Below are 24,554 nucleotides of genomic sequence, written 5' to 3' on the forward strand. Positions count from 1 at the left end.
CCATTAGACCAGGAGATTGATATTAGGACACATAGGGATCACTCTGAACACTCTGAACCATCATCTCCTACTGCATCTTTGCAATCTGTGACACCAATTTTTGTTTACTCTTCTACATTTTCACTTGACTCTAGTTTTGGAGCAATGGCAGGTGATGAGAGGACTCTTAAGGAGCTAGCTGCACCGGATGTCACATACCAAACATTGTGCATCCAATATCCAGATGTGGATGCCCCTTTTGTTTTGAAAATTGGATTAATTCACCTTCTACCTAAATTCCATGGTTTTGCAGGTGAAGACCCTCACAAACACCTGAAGGAGTTTCACATTGTATGTTCCACTATGAGACCTCAAGGTGTTCTGAAGGAGCATGTCAAATTGAAGGCATTTCCATTCTCTCTTATAGATTTGGCTAAAGACTGGTTGTATTATCTTCCACGTGGCTCTATTACAAGTTGGGACACCCTCAAGAGATTGTTCCTGGAAAAATTTTTCCCTACCTCAAGAGCTGCCTCAATAAGAAAGGAAATATGTGGTATTAGGCAGTTAGAAAGGGAAAGTTTGTATGAATATTGGGAGCGTTTCAAGAGACTTTGTGCTAGCTGCCCCCATCATCAGATAAGTGACCAGCTCCTAATCCAATACTTCTATGAGGGCTTACACCCAATGGATAGGAGCATGATCGACGCAGCTAGTGGGGGAGCCCTAGTTGACAAGACTCCCGCTGCCGCTAGAAACCTCATTGAAAATATGGCAGCTAACTCTCAACAGTTTGCTTGAAGGCAAAATTCTCTCATGTCCAGGAGTGTCAATGAGATTCAAACTTCAGATTCACACAAGCTGGAGCATAAGCTAGATCACTTCTATGGTAAAACAGTTGGCATCCATCCAAAAGAATTCTGGTGCATATACACCTCCATCTCCATCCATTCCAGCAATGCTTTGTGGGATTTGTTCATCTACGGATCACTTCACTGATAGTTGCCCCACATTGCAAGAAACTGAATCTTCAGAAGGTAATCCTCAAGCTTACGCTGCTAATATTTATGCTAATACATTCCCTTTTCAACAGCCGCAGCAACAACCAAGCTGGGATTTATCTTCCAATAGATATAATCCCGGTTGGAGGAACCATCCTAACTTAAGGTGGGGAGGAAATGCACAGCATCAAGGCTTTAGCCAACCATTTCCAACCGCATCAAGCTGGACAAAGCAAGCCATATTCAGCCTAACAACATCACCATCCATCATCTTCATCTCAACAACACCATCAAACATCCCCTTCACTAGCTCTTGCACCTCAAAAAAGTGAGTCATCTTTGGAAGACCTTGTGAAGCAACTCACCATGAGTAATCTCAATTTCCAGCAACAGAGTCAGGCCTTCCAACAACAGACTTAAGCAAGTATCAAGACCTTGGAGAATCAAATGGGTCAACTTGCTTCATCCCTAAATCAACTTCAATCTCAAGGTTCAGGCAATCTCCCTGCACAAATTGTAACAAACCCAAAAAATGTGAGTGCCATTACCTTGAGATCTGGTAAGGTGATGCAAGAGCCAGAAATGCCTAAGAAGAAGGATCCTAGTCGCACTTTAGCTACAGAAGGTGAAGGAGGAGAGATCAAGAGTCAAGAGCAGCCTGCACCTATGCCCACACCATGTCAACCAAAAGTGGTAGACAAAGAGGAGAGGTCTATTCCTATTCCTTTCCCTCAAAGAATGGTTCAACCCAGCAAGAAGCAAGAAGAGGTTGATAAAGAAATTATGGATACTTTCAGAAAAGTTTAAGTCAATATCCCCTTGTTAGATGCTATTAAGCAAATCCCAAAGTACGCCAAATTCCTTAAGGACTTGTGTACTCATAGAAGGCGGCTAAAGGGTAATGAAAGAGTGAACATGGGGAGAAATGTATCAGCTCTTTTTGAGAGGCAGAAAACTTCCATGCCTGAGAAATGCAAAGATCCAGGGACGTTTACTATTCCCTACATTATAGGCAACAATAGGATAGATAATGCCATGCTTGATTTAGGTGCATCTATTAATGTTATGCCTTTATCTATCTTCACATCTTTGTCTTGGACCATTGCAGCCCACAGGTGTCATCATCCAGCTAGCAAACAAGAGCACAACACATCCAGCTGGACTTGTGGAGGATGTGTTAGTGAGGGTGAATGACCTCATTTTTCCAGCTGATTTTTACATCCTTGACATGAAAGAGTCAATGGATAGTGTTGCACCAATCATTTTGGGAAGACCGTTCTTAAAGACTGCGAGAACAAAGATTGATGTGCATGCCGGATCACTTACTATGGAGTTTGGAGACAGTGTTGTCCGCTTTAACATACTAGATGCTATGAAGCACCCAAATGAAGAACACTCTGTTTTCCACATTAATCATCTTGATAAATCAATAGATGATAATTTGTCTGAATTTTTAGGAGGAGACTCACTCCTTAATTTTTCTGATTGTGTAGATACTTCCAATTGTGAATCGTGTAATAGTTCTTCTCTGTGTGACATTTGTGCTGAGATTTCTGATTATTTGAATGCAAATTCTACTACTTTCAACGTTGATGAACCTGAAAATTCTATAGGATTAGAATGTGATGTATTGAGTATAACAAATACAGTTGAATCTAATGCCTTTGGTTTGAATATTGCAGAGACTTCGTCAAATGAAAGTGCCAAATCACTTCCTTTTGTGGAGCAACCTACCACATTGGAGTTGAAGCCCCTACCAGAACATTATGAGAAGCTTCCGGTCATTATTTCCACCAAGCTTGAAGGCAATCAAGAGGAGATATTGTTGGAAGTAATTAAAAGGCACAAGAGAGTTATTGGATGGACTTTAGCTGACATTCCTGGTATTAGCCCTCTCCTATGCATGCACAAAATTCTGTTGAAAGAGGGGACTAAACTAGTGAAGCAGCTTCAGAGGAAAAGAAAGAGAAAGAGGAAGAGGAAAAGGAAGCCACAACTCCAAGAACTAGAAGTGCTGCACTTAGGTGCATATGAAGACTCAAGAACCTATAAGGAGAGAACCAAGCAGTATCATGATAAATTGATAGGTAGAGGAGAGTCCTGCGTAGGTCAAAAGATGCTTCTATTCAACTCTTGTCTCAAGTTCATGACTGGAAGGCTGCATTCCAGGTGGATTGGTCCATCCACAGTTACGCAAGTATTTCCTAATAGTGCAGTGGAAATCAAGAGTGGCTCCACTAACAAATGTTTCACAGTGAATGGACATCGCCTAAAGCATTTTTTTGGAGAACTCAGTTCCCTTGGAGGAGATTGAAGAGGTGGATGTGTACTCCTCCATCAATTCCTTCAACCAAGACCCCTATCATGAGTAAATCACTTCGCACGTCAAGCTAGTAACGTTAAAGAAACGCTCTGTGAGAGGCAACTCACACGTGAATAAGGAATTTTGTTCTTTCCCTTTGCATTCTTTCAATTGAGTTTTTGTTTTTATTTGTTTTCATTTGTAGATACAATTCAATTTTGTGTGAATAATTTTCTATGGACTCAGAATTTTTGCAGGGATTGTGGCAGCAGCAAACACTTTGGGTACTCATTTATGCTTGGTACAAATTGTTTTTCGTGGGAGCGGTCACTTTCATAAGCCATAGTGGTCACTTTGGCTCAAGGTAAGCATATTTCTCTCTGTAGTTCCCACTTTTAAGAGTGAAAGTGGCTACTTTGACACCCAGGAGGTCAATAGTTTGCGCGTGGACACTTTCAAGTTCAATAGTGGCCACGTGCAATTCACTTTGCAATTTGGGGCTTACTGTAGTTGGCACTTTCTTCAATGAAAGTAACCACGCACATATGCTCACAAAGAGGAACTCTCTGGAGTTCCCACTTTGAAGCCCCATAGTAACCACGCACATATGCCCACACACACAACCTCACTGTAGTTGCCACTTTCTTCCTTGAAAGTGGCCACGCGCACCCACTTTCACGTTCAAAATTTCACACACCCACTCACACCCACTCACCCCCATTCACACCCACTCACACCTACTCACTCCTAGTCCCAAGACACACCTTCCCTCACCACACCCAAGGCTTCAAACAAGGTAATTCTCTCAATTTCTCTCCATTTATGGTTAAGGTTCATAGATTCCCCAATTTGGGGCTTTTCAATTTTACTTGTTTTTTTCTTGAAATTGAGGTGTAATTCTTGTGTAATTGAGCATTCTTACTTGAATTAGAGAGGGTGAGGTCCCTAAATTACACCCAAAGGGGCGTATTACTCCCATTCAATTGGGCGTTCCCACTTTTGGCCCCAATAGTGGCCACGCCCACTTCCTCCTTGCCATGACTTCCATTTATCGTTTTTGTTATGCTCCCCTCCCTCATTTTTCTCCTCTAAACATGCCAAAAATGATATTAAACTTCTTGTTCATGTATGTTAGTGCCTGAATTTGGTTCGTGCCCATTTCCATTTAGTTTTGGCCCCTCCATTTTGCTGTTTTGCTTTTCAATTCCATGCCATTTTACTTTTGCTGCACTTGATCCTCATGCACATTACATAATTAACCATGATTGTTGATCTTTCTGGGTGTTGAACATGCTTTTCGTGACTTTAATTTCACTAATTGCTGCATTATGGTCCTTGAGCTTAGAAGCCATATTTTGCTATACATTTGATTGCTATACATAGTGACTGTATGCCACACCATTCTCTGTGCTTAATTGTTCTTGTCTGTACCAATTGAGCTCTATGCTTTGCCTATAGAATGCCTCTTTTTATGGAATGGAATGTGTTTGTAGGCTATGTACCATGATTGACATTGGTTGCCCTCTGAGTCATATGTAGCACTATACACCCTTTTGCACACAAATTACTTAGGATGGTATCAAATTATTTTGCAGCCCCTGGTTTGATTGCTTGCTGTTGTGTGTTACCATGGAGGGTTGACCCAATTTCCCTGCACTACCCATTCACATATTCTTTCTTCTCTGCAGATATTGTCAAGCAATCCTAGAAGGAACTTTGAATACATCATCTATAAAAAAGGGGGTGAACTCTTTGTCCCTGTTTTGCATTTATTTCTCGCTTACTTTTCCTCATTTCATGCCTTCTCTTTTCTTTTTAATCTAGTCCTGTTTTATAATTTTGCTTTTATGCTCTGATTGCATTTCCCATCCAACCCATACTCATTCTCATTTTTGTACATATTTCCGTTCCTAACATTTTGAACATATTTTCTTGCCGGGTGAATTGTGCTCACATTATTGCAAGTTCTTGTCACCTTTACCATGGTAGTGAATTGGGCCTCTTACTTCTTTTTCTGTGTGCATATTACATGTATTGTTGCATTCATCCTCCAGAACTTGCCTTGTTTCTTAATTGAATATGCATTGTGCAATTTTCCATCTAGATGATTGAGGCCTTCTTTGCACATACCCCCACCCTTGCACCTCCTTTCCCTTGTTCCCCATGTCTTACTTTCACCAAACTTAGTCTGCACCAATAATTTTCCTTCCTTAAGAAAGGCATTTCTTTTGAGTTGCCTCAAGATTTAGTGCAAGCACCTAAGTTTGGGGTGCCGATTATGAGTGTAGTTGCTTGAGGACAAGCAACATCTTAAGTTTGGGGTGGTGGACAGCATACATGTTAATAATACATGTAAAAAAAAAAAGATGATGAATTCATATTTTTACTGATATTTTACCATAATTCTAGCTCATTTAATAAAGAAAATATATGAAGAAAGCAGAAAAACTCAGAAAAAGAGAATGATTGAAAGTTTTATTTCAATTTGTAGTTATTTTCGCATTTGTAGAATTTATGCTTAGTTCTTAAGGAATTTATCTTGTTTTTGAAGGAATAATCTGAGCAAAAGTCATGGAAATGGATTATCAATCGAAAGGAAGAGGAAGAATGGCAATGTTGGACTCCAAAATACAAGAATTATGGGATGCAGGCTGGGCGTGATCACTATTGTTAGTGAAAGTGATCATTCCAGAGCCTAAATGAGAAGAGGAGCTTGGGCGTAATCACTTTTATTTACAAGAGTGAGCGTTGCCAGTATGCGTTATCACTTTCGCCAACGAAAGTGAATGTTCTAGAGAGACTTCGTTCCTGATGAGCTGCGCGTTGTCACTTTCGCCAACGAAAGTGAGCGTTCCAGAGGCACTTGTATCAGGACAGCTTGCGCGTGGTTACTCTTACTCACGAAAGTGATCACGCGCAGCCCTCGACCTCCTGCGTTGCCACTCTTATGAATTAAAGTGAATGTTTCAGAGCAGCCTTCAACTCTGCAAGTTGCGCGTGGTTACTCTTGCTCTTTAAAGTGAACACGCGCACTACATAAAGCTTCTGCGTGGTTACTCTTGTGAAGAAAAGTGACAACGCGCAGAACTGGAGTTTTTATAAATACATGATTGAAGCGCGAAACTAGGGGTCTTTTACTCATTTTCTGTTTTGTTAGTTAGATTCTCGTTGAGAGAGAGTGGAGAGAAGATTGGGGTCGAAGCTTGAAGCTCCAAGAAGAGGGATCGGATTGGAGCTCGTGGCCATGGCTGCTCTGCATTCTCCTTTATCTTCTTCTTCTTCTTTCTCTGTTTTTGTTGCAATGTGTGCTTAATTTCCCATAGTTAGGGGTTTATGGAACTCGAATTGATGTATTGATTCGACTTTATCATCTGAACTTTAAGTTCTTGGATTAATTGAGTTGTTAATTCTGCTTTTCATGCAATCTTTGAATGGAAATTCATTTGATTAATCAAGAGGAATCTTTACCAATGGGAATTAGATTGTTTGCTCCGATCTGAATTGGCAACCAGAGTTTAGGGATTTCTTAGGGATAAGGAGACCTAATTCTGCAATCTTATAGTTCTAATTCTTAATGCAACCTGAAATTGAATCTCACCTAAGGGATTAGGGAGGTTTAGTGGATTGTTAGGGTCAATGAGTTAAGGAATTAACCTTTGGCTAGGTATATGTGAAACTGATTGTCAATTATTCAATTGCTTGAATGTTCAGAGGATTTAATTAGATTGATATTAATATTCTTGTGAAGTAAATTCCTAACTATCCTTCATTGCTATTTCATTTCATCACAAATCTTATACTTTGTTTTTTTGCAAGTTCTTTACTTTTGATTGCTCTGATTATTGCTTTTATATGATACAACTCTCTTCCCAAATTCGTATGGCTCAAATGGTTATTTTTCTGTGAAGTGATAATTGAGTTCCTAATTCCCTGTGGAGACGATACTCGGATCTTAAATTTACTCATTACTTGCTGCAATCCTAGTGCACTTGCTAGTGTTTAGATTGGCGCCATTGCCGGGGAATTTGAGTTTCAATATCATTAGTAACATAAGAATAGCTAGATTGAGTATTTTGTTTCTCTGAATTTCTGTAGTATTAGTCTGTAGTTAGACATTTTGTCCATTCTGCATAATTCTGCAGCTTTTAAACTTGTGTTTCAATTACTTTTACTGATATTTGCTGCATAATTTTTGTGGTTCAGTTCTAAATACTAACTTGTAGTTTACTTTTGCTTCATTTTGATTTGTATATGCGTGGCAAAAACAAAAACAAATCAACTCTAGTCTTTGATCCTGACATAGACATAACCTTAAGGAGATTGAGAAAAGAGTCTAGAGCAGAAAAAGTCATAGGGAGTGATAGTGAATTAGAAGCTGTCCATTCTCCAGAATTTCAGAACAATCCTAGAGTGAAAAGAACACCTACATCTTTGAGACAACTAAATTCAGAAATAGAGATGGCAGAACAAAATAGAATTAGAACATTAGGGGACTATGCAATTCCTAACATGCAAGGTTTTAACTCTTCTATAATCAGGCCAACTATTCAAGCCAACCATTTTGAGATTAAACCTGCTTTATTACACTTAGTCCAACAAGATCAGTTTTCTGGTGGAAATTCTGATGATCCTAACCTACATATTTCAAATTTTCTACAGCTATGTGACACCATAAGAATAAATGGGGTTAGTGAAGAAGCCATCAGACTGAGACTATTTCCTTTTTCCTTGAGAGATAGAGCAAAATGCTGGTTACAAGCTCAACCACAAGGAAGCATTACAACTTGGACAGAACTTGTGAACATGTTTCTAACCAAGTACTTCCCTCCATCCAAAGCTGCTAAGCTGAGAGGAAAAATTACATCCTTTGTTCAGCAAGATGGAGAATCATTGTATGAAGCTTGGGAAAGGTACAAAGAATTGCTAAGAAGGTGTCCACATCATTGTATTCCAGATTGGATGCAATTGGAAACTTTTTATAATGGGATGAATGCAGTAACAAGAACAATGGTTGATGCTGCTGCTGGAGGTTCATTAAATACAAAGTCCTTGGAAGAAGCTCAGAGGATTATTGACATGATGGCATCTTCAATGTATCAGAATTCAAACTCAAGGAATCAAGGAAGAAACTCTGGTCATGAAGCTAAGGTTCTGGAAACTTTTCTTGCACAAAATCAGCTACAAAATCAAATGTTTTTAGAACAATTAGCTGCCTTAACACAACAAATCAACAATCTGCAAATAGGGAGTATGCCTACCAGTCAGCTAAGTTGTGATTTTTGTGGAGGAAACCATGTAAATGGTGCATGTGAGGCATCCACAAGTGAACCACAAGAGCAAGTGAATTATATGAATAATTTTCAGAGACAACAGCCATCATATCCCCCTGGATTTCAATTTTTGAATAAAAGAACTCAGCAGTATTCTAATTGGAATAATCAATATTCTGCTGCAAAGAATTCTAACTCAAATTTGCCTTTTTCTAATGCAGGTCCAGCAATACAACAGCCTTATTTTCAGAGGAATTCATCCACTCAACCTCAAGGAAATCAGAAATTTTCCAGACCTATGAATGAGAGGTTGACTGAGATGGAAGAGACTATGCTGCAATTCATGAAGGTGACTCAAACAAGCTTCAAAAACCAAGAAGCTTCCATGAAGAAACTAGAGACACAGATTGGACAATTAGCTGAACAACTATCCAGCAGGGATGAAGGAAGATTTCCAAGCAATATAGTAATCAATCCTAAGGAACAATGTCAAGCTATAACTATAAGGAGTGGAGCTGTAGTTGCAAGCCCTAAACCAGTAGAAAAGAAAGTGAATGATGCAGCAGAGAGAAAAATTGAACAAGATCTGCAACAAGTAAATTTTAAGCTATTGAAGAAAGACCATTCAGAAGAAAAAGTAGATGTTCTTATGAATTCTGAAAGGAAAACCAAAAAGCAACTCTTTGAGGAAGCTTGTAAGCCAATAGATCCAGAAAAATACAAGAGGCTACCCTATCCTCAAAGAGTCCAAAATCCTAAACAAGAGGAACAATTCGAAAGGTTTATGAATGTCTTTAAGAAATTACAAATTAACATTCCTTTTGCAGAAGCTTTGGAGCAAATGCCTTCATATGCAAAGTTCATGAAAGAACTACTTTCCAGAAAAAGGAAGCTAGAGCATGACAAAATAGTACCTTTGACAGAGGAGTGCAGTGCCATTCTTAAGAGAAAACTTCCTCAAAAGTTAAAAGATCCTGGATCATTTAGCATTCCTTGTGAAATAGGAAACTGCACTGTGGGAAGAGCATTGTGTGACTTGGGAGCAAGCATAAATCTGATGCCATTAGCTGTTCTACAGAAACTTGGCATAGAGAAAGTGAAGCCTACCAACATTACACAGCAGCTAGCTGATAGATCATACACTTATCCATATGGAGTTGTTGAAGATTTATTAGTTAAAGTTGACAAGTTCATTTTTCCTGCAGATTTTGTAATTCTGGACATGGAAGTGGATTCTAACATTCCCTTGATCCTAGGGAGACCATTTCTTGCAACCGGGAGAGATTTAATAGATGTGCAAAAAGGTGAACTTATGCTTCGAGTCCAAGATGAGAAGGTAATATTTAATGTGTTTGAAGCTTTAAAATATCCAGTTGAAGATAATACATGTATGAAGGTAGATATACTGGATGCTTTTATTACACAACACCATATGAAAGAATTTGATGAAACTGCTGTGTTAGAAGAAATAATATATGCAGGGAATGACAAATCTGAAACTCAGAATGAAGAAGATATCATGGAAATGCAGCAGCAATTGGAAGCTCTGCCGATACAAAAACCTGCAGAAAATTTAGTGAAAGAAGAGCTGAAAAAGGATGCTAAAGAAGAAGAAAAGCAGAAGCTAGAACTGAAACAACTTCCTTCACACCTGCGGTATGCATTTCTGGATGAGAAACATGAAAATCCAATCATCATCAACAATGAACTTAAGAAAGAACAAGAGGAAAAATTGTTAAGAATCTTAAGAGAACACAAATCTGCAATTGGCTGGAGTATTGCAGATTTGAAAGGTATAAATCCCTCATTTTTTAAGCACAGAATTTTATTTGAAGAGAATTTTAAGCCTATTGTGCAGCCACAAAGGAGGTTAAACCCAACCATGAAAGAGGTAGTTGAAAAAGAGGTCATGAAGCTGTTAGATGCAGGAATAATATACCCTATTTCTAACAGCAATTGGGTAAGTCCAGTCCAAGTTGTTCCAAAGAAAGGTGGTATGACAATTGTACCTAATGAAAAGAATGAACTTGTGATGAATCCACTTTTTATTATATTTTTACTTGCCTTTTTTATGCTTCTTGATAGAAAAAATGGACTTAGATAGTGAAAATAATATAGAAATCACATTTTGAATAAATATCATAGGTTTATTAATTTTTGGTTAATTTGCATTTAATTACATAGATATAGATTGCAATTTAATTATCTTGATGATTTTGCAGAATGCCCAAGTTAAATTTGAGAAATCTTGGTCCTTAGATGAAAGTTGCCCCCAAAGTAGCTACTTTGAGGAGTAAAAGTGGCAACTACAGCAAGCATGGGCATTAAAGGTTCCAAAGTAGCCACTTTCAAGCCCAAAAGTGGCAACTCCAGAAGCTCCAGGGACGCCAATTTTGAAGCATGATGCGCGTGGTTACTATGGGCTCTCATAGTAGCTACGCGCATCCAAAGTAGTTACTTTGAAGACCAAAAGTGGCAACTTCAGAAGCTCCTGGACGCTGATTTTGAAGCCTTCCTGCGCGTGGTTACTATGGGCTCTCATAGTAGCTACGCCCATCCAAAGTAGCTACTTTCAGCACAAATAGTAGCAACTCCAGAGAAGCGGCATTCCTTCCATCCTGCGTGTGGACACTTTGAAGGCCCAAAGTGGACACTTTCAAAGGCAAAAGTGGACACTTTGGTGACATGTCATCCACTATAAATAGATTTTAGGAATTAGGGTACGAGACTTTTGACACTTTACACAATTTTTCCTTTGCCAAATTGGGACAATTGCTTACGACATTGGAGTCTTGGGTGACAGCCAAGGGTCCTCTATAGGTTTTAATTTCCAATTTCTCCTTTGATTTTTGTTAAGTTTACATTAATGATATTTACGTTCTTGCATTTCTTTCTCTCATTTGTGAAGCCCATCCATATGGAGGGCTAAACTTTCTTGTAATTCCTAGTCAATGTACATGAATCTTGAATTCTTGGGATTAATTGCAATACAAATCTTTCTTTCCTTAAATTTATTAACCCCAATCTCTGAATGAAATTGAATTTGCATAAAGGGAACATTGCTTAATGAACCCTAATTTACTTAACGAAATTCTAATTCAAAATTGCTTAATTTTGATTAATCCTTGAGGTTGCTTAATCTTTGGGATAGAGATTGGAGCCCATTAAGATGCTTAATTTTAATTGGGATGTTAAAGTTAGTCTTCGCTTGTTAGATTAACTTAATTCAAGGGAAAGAAAGGGGATTATTGAATCATTAGAAAGAATAATGATAGAACTCATTGCTTGACTAGGGATTACTCATTTTAATTGATTGAATTTCATTAAATTTACACTTTGCTCTTGATTAAAATCTGGAAATTGATAAACCTCCCCCCAAATTATTTGCTTTAAAATACATGTTTACACTTGTTCGATGTATGTTCCCAACCAAAAATTCCTTGGAGACGACCTAGGATAACACCCTAGTACTGCATTCATTTCTTTGCATATTTGATGAGGATTAACGACAATCTTTTGCATGACGAGTAGCCTAAATATCATTTCATCAACTTGTCCCTACTAGGACTGTGACTGGATGGAGAATGTGCATAGACTATAGGAAATTAAATAATGCAACCAGAAAAGACCATTTCCCACTACCATTTGCAGATCAAATGCGAGAAATAGAAAGACTTGCTGGACATTCATTTTATTTTTTCTTGATGGGTATTCAGGATATAATCAAATAGCTGTGGATCCTTTGGATCAAGAGAAAACTGCAGTTACATGTCCATTTGGAGTCTTTGCATATAGAAGAATGCCATTTGGTCTGTGTAATGCCCCTGCCACTTTCCAAAGATGCATGCTTTCTATTTTTTCTGATTTGGTAGAAAACATCATAGAAGTGTTCATGGACAATTTCTCTGTTTTTGGTGATTCTTTTGATGATTGTTTAGCTAATCTATCCACTGTTTTGCAGAGATGTCAAGATACTAACCTTGTGTTGAATTAGGAGAAGTGCCATTTCATGGTACAAGAAGGCATTGTCCTTGGTCACAAAATTTCAGAGAAAGGAATGGAGGTGGACCAAGCTAAGATAGAAATCATTAGTAAATTGCCTCCACCTATCAATGTTAAGGGAGTTAGAAGTTTTTTAGGACATGTTGGTTTTTATAGAAGATTCATAAAAGATTTTTCTAAGATTGCTAAACCCTTGAGTAATTTACTTATAAAAGATGCAGATTTCATATTTGATGATAATTGTTTGCATGCATTTTCTGTTTTAAAAGAGAAACTAATTTCTGCACCTATTCTTGCAAAACCAGATTGGAAATTACCTTTTGAACTCATGTGTGATGCAAGTGATAGTGCAGTGGGTGCTGTGTTAGGACAGAGAAAAGATAGGAAATTACACGCTATCTATTATTCAAGCAAAGTGTTAAATTCTGCACAAGTGAATTACACAACAACAGAAAAAGAACTTTTAGCTGTTGTACATGCTTTTGATAAGTTTAGACCATATTTAATGGGTTCAAAAGTGATTGTATACACTGATCATACTGCTCTTAAATACCTTTTGACAAAACAGGATACAAAACCCAGGTTATTAAGATGGATTTTGCTACTCCAAGAATTTGAGCTAGAAATCAAAGACAAGAAAGGAAAAGAAAATCGTGTAGCAGACCACTTGTCCAGACTTCCTTTGGAGAGTTTAACCACTGAATCATTGGAAATAAATGAAGAATTTCCAGATGAAAAGCTGTTTGCAGTGGAAAACATGCCTTGGTTTGCTGACATTGCAAATTTTAAAGCCACTCAATTCATTCCAAAGAGGTTTACTTGGCAGCAAAAGAAGAAGTTCTTATATGATAGCAAATTCTATGTGTGGGAAGACCCATATCTGTTCAAAATTGGAATAGATGGGTTAATTAGAAGATACATTCCACAAAGTGAGCAAGCTGAGATACTATGGCATTGTCACAATTCAGAATATGGAGGCCACCATGCAAGTTCAAGGACTGCTGCAAAAGTCTTGCAAGCAGGTTTCTTTTGGCTTACACTCTTCAAAGATGCCAAGAAGTATGTGGAAAACTGTGATAAATGTCAAAGAACTGGAAATATTTCAAGAAGACATGAGCTGTCATTAACCAACATCCTAGAAGTGGAACCATTTAATGTATGGGGGATTGATTTCATGGGACCATTTCCCCCATCATTCTCACACGAATACATTCTAGTTGCAGTGGATTATGTGTCTAAATAGGTAGAAGCAATTCCCACTAGATCAAATGATGCAAAGGTAGTGATTTCTTTTATAAGAAAGAACATTTTTTCAAGATTTGGTGTGCCTAGAGTGCTGATAAGTGATGGAGGTACTCACTTCTACAACAAGTATCTTGAAGCTGTATTAATGAAATATGGTGTGAAGCATAAGGTTGCTACTCCATACCATCCACAAACAAGTGGGCAAGTGGAGGTTTCAAATAGAGAGATCAAGCAAATTCTAGAGAAAGTAGTGAACAGTTCAAGGAAGGATTGGTCAAAGAAACTGGATGACTCACTGTGGGCATATAGAACTGCTTTTAAAACTCCAATTGGTATGTCTCCATATCAGCTAGTATTTGGAAAGGCCTATCACTTACCTCTAGAGCTGGAGCACAGAGCATATTGGACTACCAAGTGGCTTAACTTTGATTTGTCAAGTGCTAGAAAGAAGAGAGTTTTACAGTTGCATGAATTGGAAGAATTCAGACAACAAGCTTATGAGAATGCAAAGTTGTACAACGAAAGAACCAAGAGGATCCATGACAAATTTATTCTGCAAAAAGATTTCAGACCTGGCCAGCAAGTACTATTATTCAATTCAAGATTAAAATTGTTTCCAGGGAAACTGAAATCTAGATGGTCTGGACCGTTTTTAATTAAGGAAACTTCTCCCTTTGGAGCAATTCTTATAGAAGATCTGAAAACAGGGAGAGAATTCAAGGTCAATGGCCAAAGATTGAAGATCTATCATGGAGAGGAGTTTACAAGGAACATATCATGCATGAAACTGGTTTCTCTTGAGTGAGAAACATTTAATGTCAAGCTAATGACATTAAAGAAGCGCTTTGTGAGAGGCAACTCACATTTCTAACCCAATTTAAGTTTTCTGCATTATTTTTGAATTAACAGTATTCATAGAAGTCAAAGTCTGAACTTTTCATCTTGGTTACCTTGCTGAATCTGATGTTTGGAATAAATCTGGTGGCTGAAACAAGAATGCAAATTGGAATTAATTAGAATGCTTAAAGTTCTTGTACAGTCTGAATAATAGTTATCAAATTTTGCAAATTATCTGCAAAATACAAAGTTCTGCATCATACTCATCATATTCTGTAATTTTGATGCAAAAGGTAAATTTTGAAGCATGGTAAATCTGTCATTTGTAGCGAATCTGATAAATGCAATTGGACTTCATGCTATAATGTGTTATGGAAAAGTCAGAATTGCATTGTGAATATGTTAAGCAGAAATTCTGCAGAATTCAACTATGATGTTTGTTGCATCTGTAATTTGGAGCAAAAATGATGAATGAATTGAGAGTTCATGATAGGAGTGTGTAATGTAAAAATCAAAACTGCATAAGTAGGGAGTGAATACATGTTCTGCAGAAATTCTGCAGAATTCAGCCTTGGATGAATGCTGCATATGTAATTAAGGGTGAACATGATGAGGGAAATAGGTATTTTATATGGTGAGTGTGTATTGGAATGATTATGATTTGTTAAGTTAGCCAATTAAAGTTTGGAGAACTTGGATTGATGAAAGGAATCACTCTTTTGCAGGAAAGCAATCACGCAGAGATGGAATTCTGAGATTTCCCCTCTGGAATAATCACTCTCGCTAATGAGAGTGATAACGCAGAAACTGACTGGGAAACACAGCTCTCTGGAACAATCACTCTCGCTGATGAGAGTGATAACGTAGAGGCAGATGAGAAAAACACACTCTCTGGATCACTTCCTTTCCTTGTCAAGAGTGACCACGCGCAGGTAAGTATGGAATATTTCATAGCGCGTTACTCCTTTTACTGATAAAAGTAACCACGCTCAAGCAATAAGCTTGCGCGTTATCACTTTGCCCAACAATAGTGATAACGCGCATTGCATTCAAAATTTCCAAGCTCTCTGGAACACTCACTCTGTTCGACAAGAGTGTTAATGCAGAATTTTATTAATAAGGGAACGTGCACTTTTCACTTAAAAAGTGGTCACGTGCACACGTGTGACCCCAGACTCAATATAAAGGAACCACGCTCACATCCATTTAAACCTAAATCCCCATTTCCCTCTGAAATTCCTCTGACTTTCAATCTTTCGTGAAGCAACCAGCAAGCAATTGTTCCCTCTTTTTCACTGTCATTCACATTCCTGAAGCTCAAGGTACGTTCTCTGCATTCTACGAAATTGTATTTAGGGTCTTTCTTTGTTGCAACTCTGGGAAAATGTCAAAAATGGAAAGTAGGGAAATATCTTGAGCGTATTCGATTTAAGGAACTTTAAATACTGTGAATAGGTTTTCAAAGTCATTCAATCTCCTCTGTTAACATATTCACATCTGCATTATGCGAAAAACCTGAACATGACTTTGAAAGAAATAGAAATATTCCAGTTGCCATCAACGAAAATACTCTTTGCATGCAATATTTGAATGTTGATGTCTGAACTGAGTTGTATGGAACGAGTTACTGCTGTATATTGCACTGCATGATTGTACAGATACCATACTGATAAGTCCTGCATTAAGCTGATATTTAGTCTTTGATGATAATGAATGAGTGCACTGTTCTAATTGTATGTGATTCAAAGAAACAATAGGCAATATTCTGGATGGAATTTTACTGTCAGAAGATAATTTCTGTTAGGAACCATTCGAGCATGTATTGCACTTCTAGTGGGCAGAATGAAAGTGCATTAGTAGTTGAAATTTGGTTGAAAATTGTGATTCTTTTTCTGCATTCTTGGTGAAATTGTGAACTCTGAGGGAACAAATTAGGAAGGCCAGTCTAAAATCCCCTGAATATGGTTTGATAAATTTTGTACCTAAGTGCTGGTATATCTGAAAAGTGACAATTTTGCTCTGATAAATAACTTTTGTCCTTACATAAGAGAGCATGTAAAAAAATATGTTGATGACCTATAATAGCATCTTTGGGTTAACCTGATGTGCTTTGAGAGTGTGCACTCTAAACTACAAATTTAAAGGTTTAACCAATTTTGACTGTGATTGCTTAGTAATTTGCAATATTGCTTGTGTGTTTATATGATTACATCCTCATGACAGCAACTGATTGTAAAAAGATCCATACTGCAAATTGGAATTCTGCACATGGATTGATTGAATTTGTCTAGTAAAGAGATGTATACTGTCATAATTCTGTGTCATGAATTTTAAACTGTCAAATTACTTGCTTGTTTTTTTTGCAGCCACTTCAAAATGGTCAGAACTTCTTTGAATACACTAGTTGGATCTTCTAAGAAGACCAAAGCTGGATCTGCCAGCAACACTCCAAGAAGGAGATCTATCAGGAATATTCAAGCTGGAACAGCCAGGAATTCTCCAACCACAAAAAGAGCAAGAACTGATGGTGTTTCACCTTCCTCACCCATTGAAATCGCTGACCCTCCTTAGCCAAGAGTAACCGCACCTGCAACCTCTTCACCACCTCAGCCGACCAGAAGAAATGCTCCTTCTACCTCTACCCCTACTGATTATGATCCAAGGTTCAGGAGTATTGCTCACGAAAACTATTTCAAGGGAAATATTCTGAGGAGGAAGATTGTCCCGGATAGAGCCTTTGAAATTGCTGAAGGCAACTACCCTGAGTAACCAGAAGAAATTCAGAAAAGGGGATTGGACAACTTCTGCTCCTTGGCTGATAATGGTTGGAGAGAAATTACACAGGAGTTTTATGCAAATGCAATGCGGTTCAAGGGAGACCAAATTCCCAAATTTCACACAATGGTCAAGGGTGTGAGAGTGGATTTCACTGCTGCCAACATCAATCGAGTCTTGGAAATTTACACTGAAAGGAAACCTGGGCAGATGGACTTCACTGACTTTAAGAATAGTCTAGACAAGGATTATATTGAAATCCTACATAGAATTGGAAGGCCAGGCACAACTTGGCAGCTGAACCTCGCCCAAAAACCCAAGTGTATCACCACCAAGAACCTGCTACCATTTGCTAAAGTCTGGAGTACCTTTCTGTTGAACTCTTTCATGCCAGTCAAGCATAGTTCAACCCTGGCAGTAAAGAGGGCTGAATTATTATTTGCTATCGTTATTGATATGTACATTGATGTGGGGGAAGTAATTAGTGAATGTATCTTAAATATTTTGAAAACAAAAAGAGATTCACTAGCCTTTCCCTCATTAATCACTTTACTTTGTGAGGATGCAGGGGTTGAAGTTGGAGAATACCAAGAGAAAATCAGATCTGCTCCCCCTATCTCTGTCTCAATGGTAAAGGAAATCTATGCCACCACCTCCTGCACTTCAGCTGCACCTATCCCCACCCAGTTCAGAAAGGAGAAACCAATGAAGATGAAGGACATCCTACATCTTTTGGTTGAAAGGCAAAATCAATTAGCTGAACGACAAACTGAGCTCCACAGTAGTTTGAAGGTAGGAACTATGCTATTGGAATGTGTGTTGATAAATCTTGGTCAGAAGATGGGAATGACCAAAGATGAACTTTATCACACACCAGATTTGGCCGAGAATGCTCAATGTCTACGCTCATCAGTCTTTAAAGACTTGCCAATCTACAAGACTCATTTTCCACAGCCAACTGAAGAAGTGGTGGAGGAAGAAGAAGATGAGGAGGATGAGGAAGAAGATGAAGATGAAATTTCTGATGAGGAGGATGCCCAAGATGACTAGTTTAGGATTTTTGTTTTCTTTTCTGTTAATTCAAATTTTCTCTTGACGGTCTTTTAATTAAGTTTCAAACTTTTTGGTTTCATTTTAGAATTTGGGTTTGTAATTTGCACACTTGGTATATTTTGGTTTCATGCTAATTCGGAACAATTATGTTTTGAACACACATTAATTCTGCAGAATTCAATCCCTTTTCACTTGATAATTGACGAAATTTTTGGTGTTTTGTGCAAAACATGTCACAACCACACAACACTCACACACCATGGAAGCTGACACTTGCACAAGCTGTCATGAAAGGGGGGTTTCATTCTCTACCTCTTATTCATGAATTAGCTTCACATTACACTGAATTATTCCTGAAAAACACCAAAATGCTAGAATAGATAATAAATTGCTGGCTATTAATCAAATAAAAATGATTGACAATTTTGTGTGAATTTCTTTTTAAGTTGTTTTTCCCATTCTCAAAATGAGATCACACTTGTATTTTCAAAAATGAGGCAGTTGCCACTAGGTGCATATATTTCTGAAAAATGCATTGTGTTTTCATTAATCCACATGATCACTTATAAATACCTAGTGAGATTTGAGTTGTCTAATTCTTTTTCTTGTGTAATTAATCATATTTGGCTGCATTCTCTAGAGCTTGCCCTTATTCTTAAATTGAATATGCATGTTACAGTTTTCACCCACATGATAGAGGCCATGATTGATATCCTAGTCAGCCTAAATGCCTTCCTTTATGATTGAATGTCTTAGTTCACCCTTTTGAGCTTAATATCCCTTTTCTTGAAATTACCTCATTATAAGCCTTGCTGAAAAACCAATTTTTACCATTCAAAAGATCATAGGCATAATGAGTTTAATCAAGAATGAGTTTTAAAACTAAGTTTGGGGTGGTATCCAGATTTTAATTGCTTGAGGACAAGCAATGTTCTAAGTTTGGGGTGGGAAATAGCATGCTATCTAAGTTTGAGTTCAACAAGCTAGAAAGAAAGAACAAAAGTGCTGCAGTAAAATGAAAAATTTATGAAGCAAAGCTGTGAAAAGAACAAAAATGTGAGTTCAAAAGAAAAGAAGTGCAGTAAAGTGCTGCAGAAAAAGATAAAAAAGAAAAAAAAAGAAGAAGAAAAGAGATGAAAATTCTGCTGCAAGAAAAATTTTGTTTGCTGCATAAGTGAGAGAATTAAGGAGGAATAATGCAGATCCAGGATAGTTTTAAAACAAATCACTCCAAATGCCTCTGATCTTTTGAAATTGCATGTATTGTTTTCCATTTTCTTTGATACCTACCTTAACCTTAGCCTTGTTATAACCTGAAAAAGTCCTCTAGATGTGTGATTAATTGTACTAAGCAGAGGAGATGGAGAAATTGGGCAAGCATATGGTAGAGTGCAGTGAAATTGATGATTTAGAGTGAAAACAGCACCTAAACACTGTTGAGTGATGTGAGAAACACTTCCAAGTGAGCTATGATCATGTTGATTAATTGTACTCACATGAATTTTGATGAAAAATATGAACTTAGGTAGCAATTCTTACTCAATGATGATTATGCAATAGGAATATCATGATGAGTATTTGGATGAACAACTTGATTGAAAATTTTGCAGAAAACACAGAATTAGAAATTAGAAAAATCTGAAATAAGCAGTTTATGAACTGAATTTGAAAATGGAGGAACTTACCCTTGGTTTAGTTTGATTTGCTTGAGGATAAGCAAAAATTCAAGTTTGGGTGGTGATGAATCCATATTTTTACTGATATTTTAGCATAATTCTAGCTCATTTAATAAGGAAAATATATGAAGAAAGCAGAAAAACTCAGAAAAAGAGAATGATTGAAAGTTTTATTTCAATTTGTAGTTATTTTCGCATTTGTAGAATTTATGCTTAGTTCTTAAGGGATTTATCTTGTTTTTGAAGGAATAATTTGAGCAAAAGTCATGGAAATGGATTATCAATGGAAAGGAAGAGGAAGAATGGCAATGTTGGACTCCAAAATACAAGAATTATGGGATGCAGGCTGGGCGTGATCACTATTGTTAGTGAAAGTGATCATTCCAGGGCCTAAATGAGAAGAAGAGCATGGGCGTAATCACTTTTATTTACAAGAGTGAGCGTTGCGAGTGTGCGCTATCACTTTCGCCAACGAACGTGAACGTTCCAGAGAGACTTCATTCCTAATGAGCTGCGCGTTGTCACTTTCGCCAACGAAAGTGAGCGTTCCAGAGGCACTTGTATCAGGACAGCTTGCGCGTGGTTACTATTACTCACGAAAGTGATCATGTGCAGCCCTCGACCTCCTGCGTTGCCACTCTTATGAATTAAAGTGAATGTTCCAGAGAAGCCTTCAACTCTGCAAGTTGCGCGTGGTTACTCTTGCTCTTGAAAGTGAACACGCGCACTACATAAAGCTTTTGCGTGGTTACTCTTGTGAAGAAAAGTGACAATGCACAGAACTGGGGTTTCTATAAATACATGATTGAAGCACGAAACTAGGGGTCTTTTGCTCATTTTCTGTTTTGTTAGTTAGATTCTCGTTGAGAGAGAGTGGAGAGAAGATTGGGGTCGAAGCTTGAAGCTCCAAGAAGAGAGATCGGATTGGAGCTCGTGGCTATGGCTGCTCTGCATTCTTCTTCATCTTCTTCTTCTTCTTTCTCTGTTTTTGTTGCAATGTGTGCTTAATTTCCCATAGTTAGGGGTTTATGGAACTCGAATTGATGTATTGATTCGACTTTATCTTTTGAACTTTAAGTTCTTGGATTAATTGAGTTGTTAATTCTGCTTTTCATGCAATCTTTGAATGGAAATTCATTTGATTAATCAAGAGGAATCTTTACCAATGGGAATTGGATTGTTTGCTCCGATCTGAATTGGCAACCAGAGTTTAGGGATTTCTTAGGGAGACCTAATTCTGCAATCTTATAGTTCTAATTCTTAATGCAACCTGAAATTGAATCTCACCTAAGGGATTAGGGAGGTTTAGTGGATTGTTAGGGTCAATGAGTTAAGGAATTAACCTTTGGCTAGGTATATGTGAAACTAATTGTCAATTATTCAATTGTTTGAATGTTCAGAGGATTTAATTGGATTGATATTGATATTCTTGTGAAGTAAATTCCTAACTATCCTTCATTGCTATTTCATTTCATCACAAATCTTATACTCTATTTTTCTGCAAGTTCTTTACTTTTGATTGCTCTGATTATTGCTTTTATAAGATACAACACTTTTCCCAAATTCATATGGCTCAAATGGTTATTTTTCTGTGAAGTGATAATTGAGTTCCTAATTCCCTGTGGAGACGGTACTCGGATCTTAAATTTACTCATTACTTGCTACAATCCTAGTGCACTTACTAGTGTTTAGATTGCAAACAACAAAAGAGAAGAAGAAAAGAATGATTGACAAAGTCCATGACATCACATAAATATGAATGAATGAATGAAAAAGGAGAAAAGAAAGAAAGAAAAACATAGCAAGGCTTTTGAGTTGAAAAAGGATTTCCACATAAGGCAAATTAAAAAAAAAAAAAGTGTGGTGAAAGAATGCTTGAACATCTTAAGCTACATCATTTAAGGCATTCCACTCTAGTTGTTGTACTAAATCACTCAAAAGAACTCCCTCCTCTTGAGTACCCACTTGATCTTGTCACCCTCCTTGGTTAAATTTGAGCCTATCCTAACCCCATTTGTGACCAACAAAGCCCTCATGATAGGTGGTTCATTGTGTCTAGGCAAAGGAGATTGAGAATATGGGTAAGCCTATGGTAGGGTGAGGCTAAATACATGGATTGAGGGAAAACACTCAGCCTGAAATGTTATTGAGTGATGAGTGAAACACCACCTTGTGAGATGGATAGTTTCTTTACATTATGTGAGTCACATGAAACCTTGCTTGATTCTTTTGTTTCAATTTAGTGGGACTTTGCATGGAATATTTGACATGAATATGATTCCTCTATTGAATGAGTCTATGGTTGTGAAGATGTTGGAAGTGCTAATTAAAGCATGAAGTTGAAATGAAAATCTCAAAAAAAAAAAAAAAATGGATAAATCCAACCCTGTTCATTTGATTTGCTTGAATTTTGATTTGCTTGAGGACAAGCAAAAGTTTAAGTTTGGGGTTGTGATGAATCCACTTTTTATTATATTTTTACTTGCCTTTTTGGTGCTCTTTGATAGAAAAAATGGACTTAGATAGTAAAAATAATATAGAAATCACATTTTGAGTAAATATCATAGGTTTATTAATTTTTGGTTAATTTGCATTTAATTACATAGATATAGATTGCAATTTTAATTATCTTGATGATTTTGCAGAGTGCCCAAGTTAAATTTGAGAAATCTTGGTCCTTGGATGAAAGTTGCCCCCAAAGTAGCCACTTTTAGGAGCAAAAGTGGCAACTACAGCAAGTCTGGGCATTAAAAGTTCCAAAGTAGCCACTTTCAAGACCAAAAGTGGCAACTCCAGAAGCTCCAGGGATGCTAAATTGGAAGCATGATGCGTGTGGCCACTATTGCCTTTCAAAGTGGCTACGCGCATCCAAAGTAGCCACTTTCAAGACCAAAAGTGGCAACTCCAGAAGCTCCAGGAACGCCAATTTTGAAGCATGAAGCGCGTGGCCACTATTGCCTTTCAAAGTGGCTACGCGCATCCAAAGTTCCCACTTTCAAGACCAATAGTGGCAACTCCCGAGAATTGACAATTTTACGAGAATTGCGCGTGGACACTTTCAAGACCCAAAGTGGACACTTTCAAAGGCAAAAGTGGACACTTTGGTGACATGTCATCCACTATAAATAGATTTTAGGAATTAGGGTACGGGACTTTTGACATTTTACACAATTTTCCTTTGCCAAATTGGGATAATTTCGTACGACATTGGAGTCTTGGGTGACAGCCAAGGGTCCTCTATAGGTTTTAATTTCCAATTTCTCTTTTGATTTTTGTTGAATTTACATTAATGATGTTTACGTTCTTGCATTTCCTTCTCTCATTTGTGAAGCCCATCCATATGGAGGGCTAAACTTTCTTGTAATTCCTAGTCAATGCACATGAATCTTGAATTCTTAGGATTAATTGCAATACAAATCTTTCTTTCCTTGAATTTATTAACCCCAATCTCTGAATGAAATGGAATTTGCATGAAGGGAACATTGCTTAATGAACCCTAATTTACCTAACGAAATTCTAGATCAAAATTGCTTAATTTTGATTAATCCTTGAGGTTGCTTAATCTTAGGGATAGAGATTAGAGCCCATTAAGATGCTTAATTTTAATTGGGATGTTAAAGTTAGTCTTCGCTTGTTAGATTAACTTAATTCAAGGGGAAGAAAGGGGATTATTGAATCATTTGAAAGAATAATGATGGAACTCATTGCTTGACTAGGGATTACTCATTTTAATTGATTGAATTTCATTAAATTTACATTTCGTTCTTGATTAAAATCCAGAAATTGACAAACCTCCCCCCAAATTATTTGCTTTAAAATACATGTTTACACTTGTTTGATGTATGTTCCCAACCAAAAATTCCTTGGAGACGACCTAGGATAACACCCTAGTACTGCATTCATTTCTTTGCATATTTGATGAGGATTAACGACAATCTTTTGCATGACGAATAGCTCAAATATCGTTTCATCAGTCCTAGCTATTTGGAATGCTCTGTCAGGAACAATTTTTCTTCTTAGAATGTTGTCTTTGAAAAAGTTTTCATGAGCTAAACTTCTGAATCTTTGATCATGTGTGGCAGGTGGTGAAGATCCTAAGGGTGCAGCTGTTCTTGGTGGAGGTGATGGTGAAGGTGAAGGTTCAGGGGATCTTGGCTGAGGTGGTGGAGAAGGTGAAGGTTCAGGTGATCTTGGTTGAGGTGGGTCAGAGATTTGAATAGGTGAAGAACTTGAGGCACCATCAGTTCTAGCCCTCTTTGCAGCTGAAGTATTCCTAGCTTGAAGATTTCTACTAGATCTTCTTGTTGGAGTTGTGGAAGATGCAGCTCGCTTCTTCTTAGGAGTGGTAGAAGATGCAACTTGCTTCTTCTTAGGAGGACCCACTAGTGTATTGAATGAAGTCCTAACCATTTTG

At 37.6% G+C, this 24,554-nt stretch overlaps 2 non-coding genes and 2 pseudogenes across 2 annotated transcripts; 2 read left to right on the forward strand and 2 right to left on the reverse strand.

Moving 5' to 3' along the window:
* The first annotated feature begins 249 nt into the window (after positions 1–249).
* On the forward strand, positions 250–3,508 carry LOC113874289 (annotated as a pseudogene).
* LOC113848644 lies at positions 516–620 on the reverse strand. The gene has a single exon (XR_003501908.1). It is a non-coding gene; the product is annotated as a small nucleolar RNA R71 (small nucleolar RNA).
* Positions 3,509–8,124: 4,616 nt separating the features above from the next.
* On the reverse strand, positions 8,125–8,231 carry LOC113848729. Its single transcript, XR_003501989.1, has one exon. It is a non-coding gene; the product is annotated as a small nucleolar RNA R71 (small nucleolar RNA).
* Positions 8,232–12,129: 3,898 nt separating this feature from the next.
* Positions 12,130–24,360, forward strand: LOC113874291 (annotated as a pseudogene).
* The last annotated feature ends 194 nt before the right edge of the window (positions 24,361–24,554 follow it).

This window comes from Abrus precatorius, unplaced genomic scaffold (genome assembly GCF_003935025.1).
Source record: "Abrus precatorius isolate BTA unplaced genomic scaffold, Abrus_2018 Scaffold8, whole genome shotgun sequence".
Taxonomy (NCBI): domain Eukaryota; kingdom Viridiplantae; phylum Streptophyta; class Magnoliopsida; order Fabales; family Fabaceae; genus Abrus; species Abrus precatorius.